We start from the raw sequence: 18595 nt of genomic DNA, 5'->3' as shown, positions 1-18595 counted from the left end.
GGAAGTTCCTTAAAAAGCTAAAAATAAATCTATAAGTTCCTGGTCATATATCTGAAGGAATATAAGTCAGGATTCAATGTAGACACTTGCACACTCATGTTTAGCATAGTTCTATTCATATGAGTGGATTACAAAAATGTATATGCACACAATGGAGCATTATTGAGCCATAAAGAAAAATGAAATTATGTCATTTGAGGAAACTCAAATTTTTATAGCTGTTATAATTATTTACCAGAGTATATATGTCAACAAAACAAAATAATTACACCATAGAACAAAAACCTATTTGATAACATGCATTGTAACAATAATGTTATGCCATACACAAACACACACACACAAATCTTTGGTTACATTTTTATCTTTAAACTGTTCTGGCTAACCATTAGCTCAAAATAGAAGATGAAGTAAAAGAGGATGTTCATTGAATAGATTTCTAACCACAATATTTATCCTGATATAAAAATAACACTCAAGTCTACAGTATACTAAAAAATATCACTTAAGAAATTTATAAAGGCTTTCAAGAATGAAAGGAAGTCATTTATATTCTTGACTCTAAGTATATGGGTATCTGTAAACCTGCTTTACTCTTCATTTTATCCTCTTGAAGGCCAAAATCAGCACATAAGTCTTACATGTTGGCCCAAGTAACTCTTCATACATATATATATATATATATATATATATATATATATATATATATCCATACATATTTACTCATATATGTATTCACATATCATAAACATAAAGGAATATTAATCTAACAGGAATTAACTATTTCTTTATTTTCCTTCTTTGATTTAGTTCTTTATAATTTCATAGACTTTTGAGCCCCAAATTAAACAAACACAACTTTCAAAGACTGGTTTGTGCCATGTGAGTCTTGAAATATTTTTAATAAGCATAAATAAATTAGAGGTAAGCTTTAAGCAAAATAGGAAACATAAAGATGTCTTTCATTTACTTAATGCTCTATAACAAATCTCTCCACAACTAGAAGTTAAAGCAACTACAGTTCATTATTTCTCAAAATTCTGTGGGTTCACATGGATCACTTATTTCAGAAGTAGAAGAAAGTATTCATGAAAGCCTCCCTTAAATGCCTGGTGCAGAGTCTAGACTGGAGAGGATGTATCTCTCCACATGCCCTCTGTCTTTTCATGGTGTCTCATCCTCCAGGGGCTTTCTAGCTCTCTCTTTTCACTATGATGTCTGGTTTCCAAGACATTGAAAGCAAAAGCTGCCTGACTTTTAAAGAGTTCAGTAACTGACATAGTTTCACTTCTACCATTTCTATTTATCAAAACAAATCATAGGGACAGATAAAAGTTAAGAAAAGGAAGTAGTAGAACTTTTTGAGGAAAGGACTGGCAGTCCAGTTAGTGGAGGATTATCTACCCCAATAAGGAACTTTCAAGCCTATACATTTTTATAAAGTTTTAGTTCAGAATAGAAATGGTAGAACTCTTGTTATCCTTAAAATACAATGATTCAGGGAAATATTCAGGAGTAATTTTTAGAAGACTATATCATTTAGTATTATTGTTATATTTTTCTAAATCATTGTTTTATATATTTTCCAAACTTTCCACTTTCTACCTGTACTTTAAAAATAAATTTTTTAAATTTTCTTTAACCTATTTAAATTGATTGCACAGAAAAAAAGTTGATGTGTGGAATAAAGAAAAATACTCAGAATTTGTAAAATTCAAAACATGTCTGCCTTCTTGTCAAATGACCCAGATAGATGGTCATTCCATTCCTGCCTATCCAAGTTTTCTATGATCTCCACATTTGCTCCATGGCAAATATTTCAATAAGGTGAATGTCTCCACATGGTAGACAGTGTGATTGTTTCATCTGACTGTGTTACCTTGGTTTCAAAAATGTTTTTAATAGCACCTCCATTTCCTTAAGTCAAAATTTGAAGGTTTAACATGAGCTATGAAATGTCTCGGTCAGGTTTTAATACTTCTTTAGCCTCCTCTGGAACTGAAACTGATCCACCTGGACTTCATTCTTTGCTTTTTCAGTCAATTATACCTCCCATGCCTCCTCCACTCGTATCTTCTTCATTTTCTGTGAACATTCATCTCCTTACATTGAACTTGACTGTAACTATTCATTACTTCCCCATGGAAGCATTTACTGACTTTCCTTACTTGATTATTTTATCTTCTTATCATACCAGGTAGCTATTCTTTGGGGTACGTAGATAAATTTTTTTTGCAGTAATTTAACTCAAATATGTTTCCTCAAAATGTTTTAAGATTCCTGAAGACAGAGCATATTTCTCTAAGTTTTAACACCTCAAACAGAGTATAGGACACGGTGGATAGATGATCCAGATACATAGTTATTGAATGAATTCATCAATCAATAAATTAAAATGCAATGAGAGAGATGGCCACTTAGCAAACACTACAAAAATTGATTCAATCTTTAACATATACAAAGAGAGAAAAATGCTCTTGAGCTACCCGAGTTATTGAGTGAAATTGCTTAACAAAACTGAGATGGATTTGTTAGTGAGCAAAAGGTCAAGTCATCTATTTCTTGCTAGCAAATTTTATGTGGTAGATGATGTTACCTTTTACCAGTATTTCTCGTTCTCTTCTTTCTCAATAAATAAGACATTTCATTTCTTCAGCCCCTTCAGAGACTTTCTGTAGCCAATGAAATGTGAATTCAAGTGATATGCATTACCCATGGGTAGAAGTGTTTAATGCCAGTGCAAGTTTCTAGAATTCTTTTCAATAAAATTATGGAAGCAAATTTGCAGATGGAATTGAAAATCTGAGGCTTCTCAAGGAGAATAATTGCCTGAGAGGTACATACAGAGAAATCTTTGTTGACCCAAACTTCTGAAATACAGATATAGTTTTCTACTGCAGGAAATGTAGCTGCTATGTTTTGGGTAAGAGTCATTTAAAGGTTCATGTGTTTAAGGCTTGGTCTCACCCCATGATGTTACTGGGAGATGATAGAAACTCTTAAGAAGGAAGTTACAAAAGAGTCCTTGAAGGGACCCTTCTCTTCTTTCTCTTTGCTTCCCAATTGACACGAGGTGGGCAATTTCCTCCTCTACTTCTTCCTGTTCATGATCTGTTGCCTTAGCATGGGCCCAAAAGCCAAAAGGCCAACCAACCCTGGACTGAGGTCATGTGCCAAAATAAATCTGTCTTCCTTATGTAGTTGATTATTTCAGGTAATATTATTTACTAACACAAATCTAACACAGAAGTATTAACTGTACATAAAAGTCATTATTCTGAGCTAGAAGTAGAACATTCTTATTTGATGGATTTCATTTATTTTTTACTAAACAAACTGTAAATATAGTTAGGTTTAAAAAACAAAAAATTGTTCCTAAAACCTTGTTTGTCAAGGTCAAACACTTCATATCATTTTTTTCCAAATTAAAATGGCATCATATACTAACATAATGTTTTATAATAACTTACATGCAAGTTAAAGCAAAAATAAGTTATTTCTTGTTCCTAGCATTTAGAGAAACAAGATATGTAGCTCACATTCTTTGGAGTATCTGAAGAGGAAAACAGTACACATTTTGCATACATTTATCTCTTTGTAATATATGAATTGCTTTTTAATCCACAGATGTTTACATACCTATACCACATTACCCATATTCACTCTTGAATTTTAATACTATACTAAATTCCTAGAAAACCCACAGATATATCATGCATAAAAATAGTTCTGAAATACAATTTATAGTGATATAATAAATACTTAAATTTCCTGATTGCTTCATTATAGAGTAGATTACAGAAGTTGCCAAGGGCAGCTACATAAATTTAAGATTAACATTAATTATCATTTTAACCTGCGCTTTTTTTTTACCATTAGATTTAGATGACACTGTAATAGCATAGTTGGAATGAACACAAATGTATCTAAATTTATGTTTTTCTAGTATATTTAAAATCTAATTCATTAAGCGAACATTTATTGAGTAACTAACATATGCCAAATACTGTGCTGTGTACTCGAGATAAAAAGATAAAGAATTATGGTCCCAATCTTTCAACTTTTCATGACCTAATAGACACTGTCTTAAAAATGAATTAACTTTAATAAGACTAAGAACAATAATTATATATCACTTATAAAATATATTTATAAATATTAACTAATTCAGTTTTCATGTAGCCATCTGTGTTTGTGGAAGCGAGGTCAGGTATTACTGGCTCCACTGTATACATTTGAAATAAAGGTTAAGATAGTTACTCTACATTTTATAAAAGCTCAAAATTAAAATTCTGTAAGATAAATTAATTATAAACATTTTGAAAAGTTTGAGACACGAAAATTATGAGAATAGAGGAGTATTCTCATATATTCATCTCACACATTTTCTTATTCTTGAGAAAAAAATGTGAAATACTAAACAAATAGCAGACGAAGGACACGGCTGGCTAGACCATGGAAAGCAGATGAAAATGGTTCAAATACCTCAGATATTAACTCTGTTTTTATAGGGGGGAAAAGGTGACCTAGAGTAAAATGGAAATATGACTTATTTTTATGTTTTTCTGATCAAATTACACAGCATTTAAAATCAACACCATTTAGAATTTATAAGTATGTGGTCAATGAGCATTCATGTGTCTGAAAATATAGAGAGTTACACTTTCTCTCTCCTAACCCCCCTTTTTTTTTTGGTGGGACTAGAGTTTGAAATCAGGGCTTCATACTTGCAAAGCAGGTGCTCTATCACTTGAATCACCCCTCCAGTCCATTTTTTTCTGGTTATTTTGGAGATGGGGATTTCCTAGGCTGGCCTCAAACCACAATCCTCCTGAGCTCAGCCTCCTAATTAGCTAGGATTGTAGGTGTGAGTCACTGGTGCCCAGATGCTTTCCCTTTCTTCAGTAATGTGTTTACATTTTACTCAAATGCTTCAACCTATTCTGAGTCATAGTAGATAGAAATTTTTCACTAATTCAATATCTCTACTAAATACTTGTGAGTTGGTAGTATTAGGACAATTTAGTAATACACACTGAGTTCTTCACTGATATCATTTGACATGGAATTTGTACTCTTAAGCAATTGTTTTTATGAAATAACCAAACATACATAAAAGATTCAGGTACAGGATACTCAACATATAGCATTATTCATAAAGAGTTAAAAAGCTAAATATATGATGATAGGTTATTGGCTTCAGTAAACTATGGAGCACCCTTCTGGTGGATGATAACTTCAATTTTAGAGTATTTAAAGATATTCGAAACTGCCTGAATATGTTCACTTAAATGAAAATAAGATAATACAGATTTATAACAATATTATATTTTATAAACATACACACACAAACATAGTGAAACACAGTGAAAAGATGTCAAACACTGAGTAATAGAATAAAAAGTAAAACTTAGAAGCAAATTTGATTCCTGATCTTCCCCTTCCTTTATTCCTTTTTGCTTATTGGACAGTTCTGACAAATGCCAAGATGACAATGATGTCATTTGGCTAAGGGCTCTAATCTAACATGTACTCTCTTCCTGATGTTTACAAAGATCCTGAGGAACCTCCATTCTGACCTCGTCATACAGCTCCTTCAGACATAACAAATGTGAGAAAAACCTAAAGGACAAGAACAAGCTTTTTTAAAAACTTCATCTAGTATTCTCAATTTTATTCAGTAGAAGTTACCTAAAGAAAGAATGGTATGTTTGACCTTGGTGTGGAATGTGGTGTCATAAATTGCTGTGCTAACAGTTTTTGTGTAATTGCCTGTGCAATTTTAGAATTTGCATATTATTAAATTGAAGGAATTAATACAGCTGCCACTGCCAAAGAATATCAAAACTAATAATGTCTATTGTCCAGCTTCTAAACTAAATTCTTCAATATTTTCTAATATATTATCTCAGTATCTCAACAAAATTGAATCAGGATCTTTAAAATATTATAGTAATGTTTGTAGAACCAATGGAAAAATGAATACAATGGGCTTTAACCATTTTTATAAATTATGCTCAAAGGGCAGTATTTCCAAAATGATTACTGAATATGTTGATCTAGTGAATTACTTTAAAATTAAGAAAATATAATCACCTTCTATTTTAGAAACAATTTTTTATAAAAAATTTTATTATGATATATTTGTTATATGGGGGGAATTCATAGTGACAATTCTGATTAGGCTTATATTTTACATTGGTCAGATCACTCCATTGTCTCTCCCCTCAACCCCCTTCCCAACCCATTTAAAGCAATTGCAACAGGCTTTTTTGTTCTATTTTGTATAAGTATATGAAGTCCATTAACCATATATGCTTATCTTAATCACCTTCATTCACCATTCCCCTTCCTGCTATACCCTCCCACACCCTGTACCTATTTTACAGTCCTGTCTTAGAAACAACTTTCTTTAAAAAGTCTAAATAAACTTCTGGTTCAAGATTTCAGAATGGGCAATAGCCTTCACCTCCAAAGCACCATTCAACCAACAGAAATCTCACCAAAAGAAAGATATGACATAATATGCAGAACAAAAACTACAATCCCAGTAAGCCACAACATTTGATGACTTCTTGGAGAAGAAAAGTAGATAGGCAAAGCTCTAATCAATGAAGAAACATAGTGAATATATCAGGAATTGTACAAACAAGGCAGAAGGATATCATCCACTACATACACACATACAAATGCTACATAACAAGACCTTTAAAAGGTATACAGAAAATGCTCATAGGCCCAAAATGAAGAGAAAATGCAGACTGGTGAGGAAGTGGTAAAGCTAGAATAACCCAAGAAAGAAAGAACCTTGGATTATACAAGTGCTTAAAGGAATCTGGAGAGAAGAGCCCCCAGAGACGAGTAAAACATCACAATAGAGCCAAAATTGCTTATGCAGTCCAAATTCATTCTGCTTTTATGGTAAGATAATTTGAGAACAAAAAATTTACACAGAAAGTATTCCAGATCAGAGGGAAATTGTTATGCTACTCTAAAAACAAAAAGTAAGGCAATACTATAGGGACATGTACTCAAATCTGGACTTCCATAGAAGATATCTGCTGAAGTTGAATTTGTCATAGAGGAAAATCATACACACAAGGAGGAATGACCACAATTAGTAATATCCACCAGATACAAATAATGAAGGGATTTGTCCCTAAAACCTGAAAATGGTACAACAACTAAAACCAGCTCAAAAATAAACTTGTGCCATGTGTTGATGAGCTGAAGGATGGACAAGATACTCTTAGGTATATACAAAATAATGTAAGGATATTTAAATGCTGTCAAAAACACTTAAGGAGATTAAAAATATTCTTTAAAAGAAAGCTAAAACTGTAAAATACAAATTAGAGGAAATTAGACTCAAATGTCAAAAAAGGAAGATAGTAAAAAATGGAAAAGAAATAAAAGACAGAAGGATAGAAGAAGCCTGTAAAGTGAATGAATATTCCTGAAGGAGAAAATAACAAGGTTGAAATGATGTAAAACTGAGTTACTCTATAGTTAAGAAGTTTTCAGAATTGAAGAAAAACAGATTTAAGGGACTGTAGAAGCTCAAAGGAATATATTTTTAAAAACTTCAGAAATACAAATATGGGTGAACATGAAAGCAAGAATAATACAGAGAAATTCTTTGACTATAGCAGAGTGAAAGACAAATAAATTATGTAAGTGGGAAAATAAGATTGAGGCAAATTAAAAATAAATGGCAGAAATATGGAACCTGGAAGTAAAGTTCTTGGAAATACTTAAGCAAGTAATCATTTTGCTTGTGAAGAAGATAGGTATATTTTAGTCATTTTAGAAACTATGTAAATACAATTCATGGCAAGAAAGAAAGAAGAATAGACTACATACAGAAAGTTGTAATGTAGTCCCTTATTATTAGTATTTACTTTGTTTATGAATAAAGAACATATTAAACATCTAATAGAATATAAAATTTTGTAATTCTGAGTGTTGGGAATTGGTAATTATCAAAATTTGAGATGGACATAGATACTTAAAATTGCCTAGTCCAACAAAAAGTATACACAAAGATATTCATTACTGCTTAAAACTTAAAACTGTATGTAAAAAACAAAACTGTGTTATGGAAATGTGAATCTAGTAAAAATATAAAACACTTCCCACCTTTAAAAGATGGAGTCAGCAGACATGATTCTTAAATTTCTAGATTCTGCGAAAAAAGGGAAAATATGTTATTTGCAAGGAAAATATAGTTTAAGAAAAACGACTGAAACATGTCTAGGAAGTGTGACTGGAAATGGGTAGAAAGATATCTATGTCTTAATCTAGTACTTTTATTATAATTTCTAATTTCATTGCTTCCATATGCATACATTACTTTGAGATATACATATTTTTTTTAAAAAATAGATAAAACAAATAATAGGAAATAATTGCACAAACATGTTACAATGGTTTTCTCTGGCAAAAGAAATTATAGCTTCTTTTCGTTTATACTTTTCAGTGCATTGCTTTTATAATCAGAAAATTAAATAAACCCTCTTTCTTGATCAGGCCCAATTGCTTCTTGTATACAGAAATACCAATTCTATTTTTAAACTACAGATCCAAAGACAAGCATCTCTAAATCGTTTCACAATGTTCCCTAAGCTCTGTTTTCATTTCTAATAATGATTTATATTCCAAATCTAATTGTCTACTAAATGCCCCATCCAACTGATTAGATGGTGATTACAATTTTTATTCTTTTAATTGTTTTATATTATTTTCACTCAATTGATCCCAAAGCTCACAGAAATACTGTAGTAGTAGTAATAATAATATAACAATAATTAAACAGTGAACACATAGAGTGCTTAATAATTTCCGGGTTTTCTTCAAAAATATTTGAACATATTAACACATTTAATCCTCTTAATAATCACTATGAAGTCATACAGATATTATCTCCATTAGTGGATGGGGAAACTGAGGCATAGCATATCTATTCTATGCTAGATAAAGAAAAGGAAGGCACTTGAGTTCAGCCAAGCCTGGCTCTGGAATCTTGTTCTTGCTCAAACTTTCTTCATATTTGGAGAATGAATTTGTTTTACCAATAAGGCAATGTTTGTTCCATTTAAGGACCTCAATAGTTAGCTAATTTCATTCATTTATCAACATTGATTCAATGGGAAACCCATTATGTACAAGTTTTATACTCAATTTACTTACAAAAGTATTTAAGTAGGTGAATTTTTATTCATGTTACAATGATACAAATTCACTTGTAAATTACCTTAGGATTTATTGTAAGACAGTAAAGTAACCAAACACATTATTAATACAGACTAATAGGAGGTACAGTTAGAAAGCACAAATAAGGGACCTGTTTTTTCCATCACTTGGACTGTGATATGCCTTGACCATAGTAAATCTTTTTCCTACCCTTCCCTTCCTTTCCCTACTTCCTTTCTTCCCTTTCTTTCCTTCCTACCCTCCTTCCCTTGCTTTCCCTCCCTCCCCTTCTTCCTTCCTTCCTTCTTTCCCTTTCTTCCTTCCTTTCCTTAATTTCTTTCTTTCCTTTCTTTCTGACATTCTCACTATGTAGCCCCAACTGGCCTTGAACTTTCAATGCTCCATCCATCTCCAGCCTCCTGAGTGCTGGGATTATAGATAAGTACCTGATCTGGCACAAATCTTTAATTCTCAAGAATACATCTATAGTGAATATATATTCAATTTTAACTAGAACAGCTTTTGTCAGTTTGAATAAGGGCAACAATAATTTTCTGAAGAGATTTTTCATTTAAAGAAAACTTTTGTAAATGCTACAATGTACCCTCAGCCCACAAAACAATAAAAAAGATTTCAACTTAAAACTCATTTGATGAATAAATTTCTAATTATCTCTTATTCTATAGAAAAACAAAAAGAGAAAGGTAGTGGTGGTGGTAGTAGGGATGCAATATAAAAACAAAGGAAAATTCTCTGACCTCAAAGACAATGTTCACAGACACAACCCCAAAACACAAAACTTGAAGCAAATTCCCACTGCTTCCAAATGCTAAAAATCATGGAACTTTGGTGAGCATTTGATAAAACCTAGCAAATTCTTTCTCTTTCTTTTAATTTTAAGAGGGTACAGACCATTTGAAAACCAGCTGGCTGAGGAGATAGATGGCTGGAGAGGATATTGAAAGAAAAGAAGGTATATCTACACAGTCACAACACAGATGACCAGGCCTTAATGACTTCACTATAAATCCTTTATTCGTGCAAGTGGCAACCAAGAGAATAAGTACCCTCAAATTATCAACATGACCATCTAGCATTTAGACATTTTGGGTAATAAATTTGGATTAAAGCTATAAATACTTTAATGTCTCTATCAAAAACAACTAACTTTGCTATACTTTCCATAAATCATTAATCTCATTTCAAGAAAATAAGTAAAATTTAAAAAACTATTTGGAAACAATTTTTTTCCCTCATCTTGCCATTTTTTACTTTTTGGAATAGTTTTAGGTTCACATCCAAATTAGGCCAAAAAAAAAAAATAGTTTCCATGTGTCTCCTGCCCTGACACATGCATGGCCTCTCCTGAACCATGTTAAATTGTTTAACTTCATTAACCTATTTTGATATGTTATTATCACCCAAAGTCCATCATCTACATTAGGGATAACTCCTGGTGTTGTACATTCTATAGGTTTTGACAAATGTATCATGGAATATATTTACTATTATAGTATCATACAGAATATGTTCAATATCCTAAAAATCCTCTGTGTTCTGCTTACCTATCATGCATACATTCTGAAAGCAAAAGAAAATGACAGGTATAAAAAAAGATAAAGAAAACTGTAGGTGAAATACATAAATCTTAAGAAGGATATCTAGTTTTGCAAAAGTGCTTAAATACTCTGACATAGTCTTAATATCTTTAAAACATACTCTCTCTGTATATGTTTTAAAACAGGAATTCAGTTAGCTAAAAGACAATATCAGTAGATAAGGAAAGAGAATAAAAATTATAGATGAAAATAAAACCATTACAGAAGTGAAATTTACATTAGAATCAACATCATAATATTACTACTTGAGAATCAATGTTAGAGATAGGTAGATCAGTTTCAGAAAATAAAACACAATGAACTGCAAAAGTGTAAAAGTGACAATCAATTTAGACAATAGGACAGAGGAAGAAGACGAGAAAATGAGGTCAAACACGCCTACAATTGGCGATCTTGAGAAAGAGTCCAACAATTTTCATGCACCCTAATGGGGCAGGCAGCCAAAATGAAAAAAAAATTACAACAAAATATGCCAAATAAAACAATCTTAAATCAATTAGATAAATATCAAGAAAATATTGATGAAGACTGAAAACCTCTAGTATACATTTTGACAAAAAAAAAGAAAGCAAAGAATCATGTAGGCTTTTATCAGAAAAAATCAAGTTATGTTCAAGGATGGAAATTTCTTACATCACTAAAAATTCTGCACACCTCTTAATATGAAAAAGGATCCCAGCATGATGTAAAAATACACTTTTGGGGGGCAGTACTGGGGTTTGAACTCAGGGCTTCATGCTTCATGGGTGGTAGATAGGCATTCTACCACTTGATCCACTCTGCTAGCCTCAAATATTCATACATCTCTAAAAGGAGGAATAAGTTTGATTCTAAAAAGAATTTTGTCGTCCATGTATAATGTAAAAGAAAGAAATGTTCAGCCATACAGATAACATAGAACCTATGACTACTCTTTAATAGAGATGTTCTACTCATCTAATCATATAATTCAACAACCGAAGAAATAATGGGGAATTGGTGAGTAAACATTGGTTAGCAAGGGATGGTTTCTTTCAAATTTGAAATGAATCTAAATTAAGACCAGGGGAATTAAACTGGAATGCATACACTATAAATCTCAGTAGATAATAAAATTTGAATTTGGGGGGTATGGGTAATGTTGAATTCCATAAAGTATATATGGTAATTTATTTTACCATCACAAAAAGCATTTATAAGGAATTGCTTAATATTCAAACTTGCTTCTTAAAATGATACCAAACTCTTAATATTTTCATAGTTTTTTTTCTCAACTATAAGGTAATTTTTATTGAACTAATATTATTTTGGAAAGAAAAATGTATCTGAAATTTAGCAATTTCTTCAATTTTGTTTCAATTTCATGTTTTTAGTTTACATGAAATCTAAACTAAATACAACCTTTTATTAAAAAATAGGGCAAGACACTTCTCATTAAAAAATGTCAATCATTGGTCATGCTACCATACTATCTAAACACTATTTGAACTCAGTCTTCTTCCCTTGTTGGTCAGGCACTCCTGAGCCTCTCCACCTGCTCTACTTTGTGATGGGTTTTTTCAAGATAGGGTCTCCAGAGTATTTGACCAGGGACTGCCTTCCAACCACTAGGATTATAGGTGTGAGCCAGCAGTGCCCTGCTAAATACTCCTATTCTTAAAAAAATAAAAATAAAAATGTATTATAAGAAATCATTCTTACAAAAGTACATCTCTTTCTTTCTGCCACTTTTCTCCTCTCTCTCTCTCCTCTCTCTGTTTTTTTTCTCTCTCTCCCTTCCTTCTTCCCTCTCTCTATCTCCTCCATTTCATCTTTTTATTTAAACTTAGCATGGGGATAGTTTCCAGATCTCTTGATTGTTATTTATGGGTGATGGGGTTTCTTTATTGAACTTTTATGTTTAGCTTTGAGTTAATTTTTAAGAGTATATCTTATGCAACAGCATTGAATATATTAATATAAACATTAATATAATGTAACTAAATAAATAAAACACTATTTCACATCCTTCCTCCTATAAAAATGAAAAAGGTAGAAGTTTGCTTTTATACTGCTGAGTATTTTCATTTATCAACAAAACAGAGAATATAATCAACTGATTATACATTATATTGTTTCTACAACATAATTGATTTTGTGTGTGTGTGAGAGAGAGAGAGCTCATTTTCTCAGTGACCAAGAGAATTGGCTTTCATTAAGGAAAGTTACATGGATATTCTAAAGAAATATTGTGATTCTTCACTAGCAGTGTTTGAAGGAAGTAATGCACTGCAGTTGTTTCTAAATGATGGGCTTTTTTGCTAAGATGTGATAAGTTATGCATTTATATAACCTCATATAAAGCCTTATATAAAAGTTTCTGATTTTGAAATCTTTAGACTGCAAAGCCATGATTATTGCTAAAAAAAATCACTGAGGCATCAAAGATGAAATGACTCTGTGTCTCTGTTTGCTATACAAATTGTGCCAGTATTTTTGGGAGCATATGTTTGCTTTATGAAAATGTGTATATTTACACATGCATGAGGGAGGAAGGACAGTAGCGATGTGCTTTTTATCTTCTTTTCTTCTAAAATACAGTGCACAAAAATTGATGAAACCTTCAACACAATGATTTTAAAAGATGATAAACAAATCCATCACATAAATGAAAATTGCTTAGAACAAGCAATTCAATATTCCACATATGGCTTCTTCTTCTATAGATATCTTTGTAAAACATTGTCACTGTAGAATAACATTAGGAATACCTCATTTTCCAAATTGATTCTGTGTAATTCTACTGTTCTCTCTATTTTTTCTCAGTATAACTTCTATTTGTTCATTCTGTGAATGTTTCTCAGAGGACATAGGCAGGATGCCGATTATTTAAACATAAGTAGTTTTCATTTGGAGAAACAAAAACGAAGAATTTTAATTCCCCCCCCAAACCCCAATGTTACAGTAACACATTAACATAATGTGTTATATATACATGGTTAATCTCAGAACTCTTCAAAGTTTTGTTCCCAAGCCATCAACTTCTGAAACTTTTCATAAAGTATTACAGGAACCTCATACTGACAAGCTTAACTAGTGTAAGTGCCAAAGGAGACTCTAGAGGCTACTATCTGGAAGCAGGGTAAAACCAAAAAGCCAGACACAATGTGGTGAGCCCACTTGACCTCCAGTCTTGCGTTTTGCCCTTTACCAAAGACCTCCCTCAGAAAACTTTTATTAACCATCCCTTTAAATCATCCGTGGACATTACAAACCCCACCCCTCAACACTTTGAGCCAAAAAAAAAAAAAATAGCAGTCACATCTTCCCATCTGCCATTAGAGGAAGGGCATGTAGCCACTTGAAAGTACCAGAATTAGCACTGTCATCCCTTCTTGCCCATTAGTTTTACTGCAGCAATGACCAGGGCAACACTGAAAAATATACCTGTAGTCTCTCTTTGCCTGGTTTGATCCTAACCTCCCCCCAAATACAGATTTAATACGTTTTTTTCTCTCACAAGGAATAAATGCATTTTAAGTATCAGCATCATAGAAACACGGCATCAATAAAGCAGTCACTCCCCCCCCACCCCAGCCCCAGCTTTTACCTGTTATGCTAATACAAAGAGACTGAAAGGAAGAAAAGCTGCAGCTTGCCCAGCAATATTCTCATTGCAGCAGACAGCGCAATTTTGTACTTACAGATCTTACCAGGGAAATGTCTCGGGATCTTTATAATTTTTCTGCAGAACTCTGTTTCAGACCCTCAGCCAGGCATGCTGTGCCTTCAGGCAGAACCAAGCCGTATGGAATGTCTATGCAGCTGGGAGATAATGGGACTCTTTTTCCCAGCTGGGACTGCAAGCCTTTTATCCACTGAGTATTGTGTGGCTCCTCTCTGGTCTTAAGCATGAAATACGCTCCTCTCCTGCTGCATTCCTGACGGAAAGTAGACAATTAGTTCTTGAGGCACATGTGCAAAGCTCCCGTTTGGAATATTCAAAAGGAAAATTCTCCCCACACTGAAAGCCAGCTCTATCTTCATCATCCTCACAGAATCAGAGAGAGCTGAAAGCAGCTGCCATTCCAGTGGCATGAAAGATTAAATTCACCCTCCTCTTTCTTTGACTAGAGATAGTCACTTCTGTCGGGTCATCAGAAAATCTCTCTTATTGAAAACTGGGTCAGACTAACTACTTATTAGATTTCCAACAGGAATGGAAGTAATTTTTTTTCTTCCTCTGGTTTCACTGCATTGTCATTTGCAAGCATAGATTAAGCCGGTCAAGGGTCTGCACTGATTTAGACTGTATTCAAGCGTAAGCTTTCTGAAGCATGCCAGGAGATCCTACTACTAGTTAGAGTGAAGAGAAAGGGAAAATAAAATCAAAGGATCGTATGCTCTATAACTAAAACCTTTCCAAATTGTATTTTTAAATATGTGCATGAGGTTTCTTAAAGACATGAAAGCACATAAAGTAGACTCGAATAAGTCCAAACTAGTATAATTGCTCTCACAAGTCACATTTATCATCTCTAGAGGTGGAGAACAAATGTGTATGTGTTTGTATAACAGCTCTGTTTTAAAATTAAAAAAAAAAAAAACAGTCTTTGTGTTTCACACAGAGCCCCCTGACTAAACTTTTTAATACATTTGTGTTTTGTCGTTGGTTTTTGAAGAGACTAACTGCTTGGAAAACAAAAGCTAAGCAACATTGAAAGTACATGCATGCACACAGAGAAATTGACACAGACAAACATGCTACAACATGAGCACAGGTTAACAGCTTGGACTTCAAATTATAATAAAAAGAGATTATAATCTTAGCATCCTATAGTAAATGCATACTGGGAAAATTAAATCCACAAATCTAAGTCAAAAGATATCTTTTAGCTTTAGTTTGCTTTTATCTGGTGAGTAAAAAGGTTTCTGTCACTTCATTTTATGACTTCATTGAATGGGTTTCTATAGATTTTATTCTTCTGTAACAATGTCATTTTCACATGTCATCGTCATAAGAACTAACCAACATCATTAGAGGCTGCAGAGAAAAAGCAATGCTTCCTAGCACCACGTAAACAAACAAGTGATATTTTTCTTCCCTCCAATTGATGGTTAAGCAAATTGGATAAACCATTTCATAGGGATGATATTTGTTTTAACTGACTAAATTTTAGCTTAAAGTTTTCTCTCACTCCTTAGATATAAAAAAGATTTCCATTTATAAAAGTACTGGCATGGGTATTACTGTGGAATTATGAGAAAAAACAATTATAGTGGGTTGTTCCATGAAGAGAAATTCACTCAATTTAAAGGAGACCCCTTTAATGAAACCCTCAACATTGTCTCATATTCAAGAACACCTGATGGTATTGCTTCTGATCTTACCAAAAAGAAGTAAGAAGCAGAAAAAGCTTCCATTAATCTCCATCACTACATCTAGTCACATACCAGCCCTGCCTGTAGCCTCCATCTTTAGTATTGCTACTCAGGGTAAACCATGCTCCCTCTCTGGCCAAGCCCTCAATTTGTACTCTCCACTCTTAAATACGCCAGGGACTACTCAAGCCACTCACCTGTCTCTCTTCAGAATCATCAGCGCTCCCTGTCTTCTGGAATGGAACACCATAGAGATTTGCTAGTATTTTGCCTCTCTTCGAAATCAACAACCTTTGTGACGCTTATTTCCCTCCAGCTATTATGGCATTCCTGTGTTTCTTGAAATAAAACACCATGAAAAAACTGTCTAAATTCATTGTTTCCAATTTATCCTTTCTCACCCTTTCTTGAATCCTGTCTGACTGATCTTTGGTCCTCACTGTGTCACATAAGTAGCTCTTGTCATAGTCAACACTAAATAGCACTTTTAAAAATCCAGTGGTCAACTCTTGTTTCTCATTTTATTGCATGTAACAGTAATGAGTGGCACATTTGTCACTACTTATCCTTTCAGCACAGCCTTGACTTAGCTTCCTATTTTCCTTCTATTTCACTGGCTGCTGCTTCTCAGATCCTTTTGCTGGCATCTTCTCACTTTGTTAATCTTTATATATTAGTGAACAAAAAGTGTCTAAAATAAGGTTTTCACACTAAAAGCTACAAAGAATTGTTGGGAAAAATCAAAGAAAGCCTAAATAACTGAAGAAATACACCTTAATCATGAATCAGAAAACTCAGTATTTTTAAGAGCTAATTATCTCCCAATAAGTCTTTGGATTTCACATCTCTAGTCAAAAACTCAGCATTTGTCAAGTGATACAAACATGTGTATGCAAATTAAAATAATTAAAAGTAAAACTGAAATGATAAAGAGCAAAGTTGGAGAACATATCCTCTGATTTTACAACTTACTACGCACCTGAAGTAATCAAAGCAGCAAGGTAATGGCAAGAAAAGTCAATAGGACATAAATGAGTTTCCAAAAACTAGGTCCACTCATATTTGCTCAATTGAGCTTAGACAAAGTTGTAAAGGTAATTCAATGATAAAAGTTTCATAATTCAAGAAATTGCTCAAACTGATGGACATTAACTTGAAAAAAGTTAACATTTAAGTCATACCATACCTGCAATAATTAACTTGACAGAGATGACAAGTTAAACCCTCTAGAAGAAAAATCTAAGACACTTTGGAGCTATGCAAACACTCATATGCACCTGATACAAAAGCATGAACAAAAATAAGAGAGAAATATTAGATTCAATAAAAAAGTGATATATCATCTGAAATACATCATTAAGTAATTTTTCCAAGTCAGCAACAAGAAGTTGAGCAACCAGTTAAAAATAAACAAAATATTAATGTATGCTAATTGAAAATAAAATAAAAAATTAAATGAACAAAAAGTATGAGCAGACATTTCACCAAAGTATGTGAAAGACATTTAACATAAAAAACTGTTCACCATCATTATCAAACAGGAACATGGAAACTATAACCACATGATACCTCTAGATACCCATTATTAGAAGGACTAAAATTGAGAACAGTGACAATGTCAAAAGTTTTTGAGGATGTAAGGCAACTAGAACTCTTACATCTTGCTGGAAGGATAATAAGGTGCTTTAATTAATTTCAAAAGCAATCTGTCAGTTTTTGAACATGGCATTAGAAAGAGCACCACTCATGTACTCACTTGATGGAAATGAAAGCACATGTGCATGCAAAAATTTGCAAGGAGTCCTAGCAATTTTTTTCAGCCAAAATGGTGAAATAACACTAATGTCTGCCACTAGGTTAGTGGGTAAACCAATCGTGGTACATTCATAAATGTAATAATAGTTAGAACTAAAAAAACACAAATAATTGATACTTAGAGAAATATCATTCAAGAAAATGTAAAGCACTTCTATAGTAACAAAAACAGAATGGTTGCTTAGGGTAAGGTAGGAGATTAATGTAAGTAGGTATCAGGGATTCTTTAGGGTATTGAAATTATCTTGTTTTAGATTGTTAACAGTGATAACATAAGTACATGCTATGACAAATCTTATCAAACTATACAAGTAGGCATGCTTTATTTTAAATAAAGCACACCTTAATAATGCTCACTTTTATAAATTAAATTATGATAGAAGATTGCCTTGTAGGTGTTAGTAAAATAAAAATTGATAAGACTAACATTTTACCTAAATGTTGTTTTTATTGTTGCTGTTACTGCTTATATTGATTTTAGTGGAACAATGAAAAACACCTCTCCATTCTCTTGTGTGATCATTACTCATTTTACATATTATTTTCCTGTCTTGATCAGTTTGAGTCAGTATGTCTTTCTAGGGAAGAATAATGATGATGACCATCATTCTCACCATACTGATAGATAA

At 32.7% G+C, this 18595-nt stretch overlaps 1 protein-coding gene across 3 annotated transcripts in view; it reads right to left on the bottom strand.

The window, feature by feature from the left end:
* Nucleotides 1–15103, bottom strand: part of Cntn6 (contactin 6) — a 276069-nt gene extending 260966 nt beyond the window's left edge. Inside the window, exons 1-2 of one of the 3 annotated variants that reach the window (XM_074044265.1) lie at nucleotides 14483–15103; nucleotides 8140–8185 (exon numbers count right to left, since the gene is read on the bottom strand). The gene's annotated coding sequence lies outside the window, so the exon portion shown is untranslated. Of the gene's footprint in view, nucleotides 1–8139; nucleotides 8186–14473 lie in introns of all 3 variants that reach the window. The other 2 variants (XM_020187691.2, XM_020187689.2) reach the window with 2 other exon arrangements.
* Between the last annotated feature and the right edge of the window lie 3492 nt (nucleotides 15104–18595).

The sequence above is a fragment of the Castor canadensis genome, chromosome 10 (assembly GCF_047511655.1).
Source record: "Castor canadensis chromosome 10, mCasCan1.hap1v2, whole genome shotgun sequence".
Classification (NCBI taxonomy): domain Eukaryota; kingdom Metazoa; phylum Chordata; class Mammalia; order Rodentia; family Castoridae; genus Castor; species Castor canadensis.
Note: the sequence above shows the minus strand (reverse complement) of the source record. Positions and strands in the feature narration are given on the sequence as shown.